The following is a 6,058-nucleotide window of genomic DNA, read 5'->3' as shown; positions in this document are numbered from 1 at the left end:
CAGTTCAGGTACCCTCTCCACTATTGCTAGTAGTCTAGGCTGGGGTCCTCTTTGTGGGTTCCTGGGAATTTCCCTAGCACCAGGTTTCTCCCTAACCCTATAATGTCTCCCTCTATTAAAATATCTCTTTTATTGCTCTCTCACTCTTTCCCTGTCCCAGCTTGACCATCCCATTCCCTTATGTTCTCATCCTCCATCCCTTCCCCTCTGTTGTCCCCCCTCACCCTCAGTTTACTCATGGAGGTCTCATCTGTTTCACCTTAAAAATGTGGAACACATCACAAATTTGAGTGTGTCATCCTTGTGCAGAGGTCATGCTAATCTTCTCTGTATTATTCCAGTTTTAGTATATGTGATGCTGAAGCAAGCACAGTGAAAAGATGTCTTATGTGAGCACATAGCCTGAAAACAAAACTGACTTTATAACCCATATGAGAGCATAACAATGGGTTATGATTTTTATTTTTCACACATTTTTCTTAAAACATTCAGATTCAGATTTTATGTGAATCATTCTATTTTTGCAACTGCACAGTTTTGGTTTCACTTGTTCTGTCAGATGGTTCCAGTTCTTTGTGGAAGCCATCCGTGAATATAAGGAGTGACATTTTTCTAGCAATGCACTTCACATTGCAGTAACAAGCCTGGGCTTTTCAGTGGAATGACCCTGAAATGGGTATAACTGGGAGTGATGAAGCTCTATCAAGGTGAATGAGTACTGTTTTATTAGATGAAGCAAATAATTTGTTCTGTCAATCTTTTTTTTTTCTTTTTTGCTTCAGTGATAATGGAGACTTTTAGAAACATGGATAGTCTCTCACATCCCATATCTGATAAATATCCATTTGATACATCTACACAGACACACCGGATTTTCTCCTGCTGGCTTATCCTCCTCCAGAAGAATCTGAAATTCAAATTCTTCACATTATACCTGGACTGTATCCCTTGTGGGATCTGCCAATGCATTTTTGAGTTTTAGTTCAATGTAAAAGGAGTTGATATTCACAAAAGCAGATGGAGTAGTATAATGACTATTCTGCTTTTATTCTTCTTCAGAGTGGCTAAGGCTATGGATTTTGGCATAATTTCTGGACCCAATTCTCAGTTTTATCTTTGCCTACTGACATGCTGATATCAATTCCTAGCCACTAATCACTTTCCATTCCTTTCAATAGCATAATATATACATTATTGAAATCAATATTGTTTAATTTTCAATCAGAGTATGAAATTGCCTTTTTTGTACCCTCTAATGCTGTGAATTTACAGTTACTGTAATGTTTATCCCGCACAAACTGTGTGATGCCTTGTGTTTCTCATGTAAAAGTATCTCAAGTCTTATTAAGCTTCTCTTATTTTAAAAGAATATAAAAAGGGAAGCTGGTTCCACTGCTTGAATGTGACCAAAAAACTACTAATCTTTCTGTCAAGAAACTATGTGTGAAGGCTTATGGTAATGCATAAGTGAATTCATAAGTTAATGAGTAAGTGAATTCATATAAGTAGAATAAATTTAATTCATTCTTATACTTATTAATCAGGATTCCTTTTTTCTAATACTAGTTAGTTGCAAAAGCTAATAATTTAGAACCCTGTAATCCTGATTAAGATTACTTTGCTTTATCACTCTTCAATAATTGCAACTACTTTTCTTATAAAACTGATGTTATATGTGATGCTACATGATGATTATTGATGTATATGTTTATTTGTGATTTGTATACTTACATAAATTATTATGATGAATTAGTGGGAAAAATTGCTTGTACAATATACAATAGATTTATAGATACTTCAATATCTTTCAGAAAAAATAGTTCAATAATAAACAGGAATGTATAAAATATAAAGATATGTGGTTCAATTGTGTTGCTCCCAATCATATGTAGATACTGAATTTCAAATATAAATGAACTTTACAATGGAAACAATACTAAAATGGAATCTCCTGCACTTTTTGAAATTGCCTTAAAATTTCAATTCCTTCAAATATTAGCCGTGTACCATGTATTCAGTAGCTACATGTAGCTTGTGGCTATCAGGCTGGATAATAGAGAAAGTTCTATTGATCAATACTAGTCTTTAATATCAGATAGGTTTGACATAATGTTCTAGTTCCAATTCCGTTATCTGGATGATTTTTCAAGAATTTTTTTTTATGAAATCTGTTAAATTCCATGTCATGGTGATCTAGAATTTTGAGACTGAATTAAGATCTCTAAGCTCTGGGTCATCTTTAGGTAGTTGTACAAAGACAATCAAGCAATTTAAAAACAAAAACGAGGAAAGCTCCAAAGATATGGCATCAAAAATCCAAGCGATTTAATCGTTTCTCTATAATAACTCTTGATCTGCTACATATTCTATTTCAAGAAATCCTCCTCCACTCCTAGCAGAATACAGGCTTCTGCTTCTCATACTGATCCAATGAACACTCAAAAGGTCTTTCCATCTTTGCTGCCATCCTCTATTCATGCACTGTTTTCTGTAGTCTGAGAGAATGATGCATGTGAGGAATGAAAGGACCTGGCTTCAGTGAATATTAGGAATCAGAAGTATTTTATCACATAATAAGTAGAAGCTGTAATTTAAATCCAGGTCTTTGTTAGAGTGGTTTTCAACAAAACCTAAGAAGCCAACATCGGCATCCTGTGTTTGATCCAAGAGCCAGACAAAGAATGGAATAGCATCTGTATAATATTTGCTTAGGAATCAAGGGGAGTAATTAAAAAGATATCAGCTCATCACCTCTTCAAGTGCATAGCTAATAGTAGGAACTCATTATTAATTGGTTCTTTTTCAGTTCCTTTTATTAATTAGTAATAAGAATAGAAAAGAAAGAATTCTTTACTCCTCATTATCCAAGGGACACTTCGCATTAAGTATAAGAACTTACTTTTTATGTCTTCTTGGCTTCTCTCTCTCTCTTTTTTTTCTGGATGGTTTTTCATCTAATAAAAGCTTACCTTTTTGCAAAAATACCATAGTTTATGAAATGATTTGTCTTCATTAAGTCTCTCTACCTTATTTACTTTAATAGTTCTCAAAAGCCATGATTTCCTTTTTGTTAGAATGTCTTAAGTCCAATTAGAGAGATATTGGCTATGACTGTGGACTTCACTCTTAGGGTTTTCATGCTATGCTGGTCATTGTTGTGGTTCATAGGTGTCATAGCTAGATAGGACTGTTGGAAGTTTGAATGGCTCTTTTAGAAGCTTGAATGGCTCCTCCTTGTGGTTACATATTGTATACCCTAATAAGATTTGCCTGAAGATCAGAGAACAGAGCAAGCCACTAGATTGAACACAGATGCCAGGCAGTGGTGGCACACACCTTGAATCCTAGCACTCAAAAGGCAGAGATCCGTCTGGATCTCTGTGAGTTCAAAGCCACCCTGGACTGCACGAGATTGATTCAGTCTAGGAGAGAAACAGAGTCAGGCAGTGGTGGCACATACCTTTAATTCTGGTACTTTGGAGTCACATGCCTTTAATCTCAGCACTTGAGATCTCATGCCTTTGTTACCAGTATTTGGGAAGCACACATGCCATTAATCCCAGTACTAGAAAGGAAATGATATGGCTGGGCATAGAAAAGTATATAAGGCATGAGGAGACAGGAACTAAAACCCCTTTTTGGCTGGACTCCTTTTGACTGAAGACTCAGAGACATTCAGTCAGAGGATTTGTGGAGTTGTTGAGGTGAGAAGTAGCTATAGATTGTTTCTTTGTCTCTCTGATCTTTCAGCATTTACCTCAAGATCTGGCTCCGGTTATTATTATTATTATTATTATTATTATTATTATTATTATTATTAGACCATTTAGGATTCACACAAAATCTGGTGCCCAACTTGGGGCATAAATTCATGAAAAAGCCACTTGTCTGGCCCAGGCCCAGGCTCAGGCTCAGGCTCAGGCTCGGGCTCAGACCTAGGCTCAGGCTCCAGGAAAGCTGGAATTAGCTGCTTCTACATGTTCCCCCATTCAGACACCTGTCTCTTTAGTTTCTTCCTTTTGGCTTTCTCTGGACCCCTTTTTGGGTTTCTGCCACACCATCATCTGAATTGTCATTGTTGGCAGATTTGGTGAGTGAATTGGGATTTCTTAAAGGGAGGAATTAGTTTAAAAAAGTTTTTTCCCACATTAAAAAATTGGAAACATTTTTACAATGGAGGGAGTTTGGTCTCTATATGATAATACAATAACAATAGATGGTTTGAAATTGGAACAATTAAATGAGAGGATAATTAATGGTCATGGGATTTATGTAGTGTCAATTATAAATATTATTTGATCATTTCTCTTTTATCATTAAAAATAGGTTAATATGAATGCCAAGATAAAGGTTTTTAAAGGAAAAACTAATTAATACAGATCATAGAAATATTCAGACCCAGACAGAGAAACTTAAGGGACAATCAATCTCCACATTGCATTATAAGATTACAGAGAAACAGCCTAAGACTTTCAAACAGCCAACTTTAATTTATCCAGTAACCTTATAGGAACTGCCAAATGATATCTATCCCCCGGACTGTGTATGAGCTGAATGGACTCCTATGCAAATGTTAAATTTGAGGAGATACAAAGAAGCAGTAGTTCCACATGACATCCATTCATCTTTTGAGAAGCAGATGTTAAACTCAAGGTGAACTTAGAATTATCCCTCAAGAATGGAGAGATTTGGTTACAGTAGTCTTAGAGGCTGGTCACCAATTACAGTGGAGAACCTGATGGAAGGATGAGGCTAAGACCATTGAACAACAAAATAGAGCTAGAGGTATTAAAATATCCCAAGACCAACTTCTTGGAGAAGGTGATTATGCTGATATAAAAAGACAATCTTTATATGATGACCACATCCTAGCTTTATGCCTAATGGCAGCCTTGAATGCTTGTGACAAAATTGAAAAAGTAAGATAGAAAATTGTGTCATTTACAAAAGGTATACAGGCCACAAAATAAACCTTCATTGATTTCTTACAAAGACTGACATCAGCAGTAAATAGAAGGATACTAAATTCAGAAGCTAGACAAATAGTAATTGAATCTCTGTCTTTTGAAAATGCTAATGCACAATGCAAAAGGGTAAATAGGCCATTAAAGGCAAGATCAGCAAGCACCCTTGGAAGAATAGATCCAAGACATAATCAATATTGAATCTCATGACCGTGATGATGCTTGGATAGGAGAGATGATTTCCAGAGGTTTGAAGAAAAATAGTAATATCAAATGCTTCAGTTGTGGTAAACAAGGTCACCTAAAAAGGGACCATTAACAGGGCATTCCTAAAAACAACATTTTTTTCAAGAAATAATTCCAACAGACTGACCCTCCCTTTTGGATTATGCAGAAGATATGACAAAGGCAGTCATTGGACTAATGAATGTAGACCAACAAGGGACAGACAGGGTAATCCCTTGCCTTTGCTCTCAAGAAATGCCCTGAGGAGCCTCTTGCAGGCCCCCATGTCAAATTCTTCCCTTCAACTCCTCCATTTGGGTCTAGTAAATTTACGATAGTTAGAATGCTTAACTGAAGAAGTCTATTGAAGAATTATTGAAGAAAAAAAATTTTATTCGAGTTATATTCTCTAGGCTGGTTCCAAGTTATACAAAGTACAATTTAAAGACAGCACTTGAGAGCTTGTTAAAGATTTAGACTCTTGGGTCCTGTTCCCACCACTAAGACCTACTCTGTAAGAAAATGCAATTTAAGATTACCCGTTGCTTCATCGGAACATGAACATTTGAGAATCAATGATGTAAGTGATAGTGGAATTACACTGAAAAATACTGTTCTTTGACTTTGACAACTGCTATCATTTCTGAAGGTGACAATCAAACTAAGTGCAGAAAGGGAAATCCTTTATCATTCCATAGAGCTGTGCTGCACACATGTAATTCATTTTTACACTTTTTGTCGAGTATGACACTAGTAGAGTTTGACATTGTTGAACTTTCCTGCTTCAGCTAATACCTTGCTAAGCCTGTTTGAGCTTCCTTTTATACCACTACAAATAGACCACTTTTCTTATGGTAATAACATTGCAA

At 35.9% G+C, this 6,058-nt stretch overlaps 1 non-coding gene across 1 annotated transcript; it reads right to left on the bottom strand.

Moving 5' to 3' along the window:
- Positions 1-262: 262 nt before the first annotated feature.
- LOC131897768 (U6 spliceosomal RNA) lies at positions 263-371 on the bottom strand. The gene has a single exon (XR_009375789.1). It is a non-coding gene; the product is annotated as a U6 spliceosomal RNA (small nuclear RNA).
- Positions 372-6,058: the final 5,687 nt, after the last annotated feature.

The sequence above is a fragment of the Peromyscus eremicus genome, chromosome 22, assembly GCF_949786415.1.
Source record: "Peromyscus eremicus chromosome 22, PerEre_H2_v1, whole genome shotgun sequence".
In the NCBI taxonomy this organism is placed as follows: Eukaryota; Metazoa; Chordata; class Mammalia; order Rodentia; family Cricetidae; genus Peromyscus; species Peromyscus eremicus.
The sequence above is the reverse complement of the archived record's forward strand: the minus strand, read 5'-3'. Positions and strand labels throughout refer to the sequence as shown.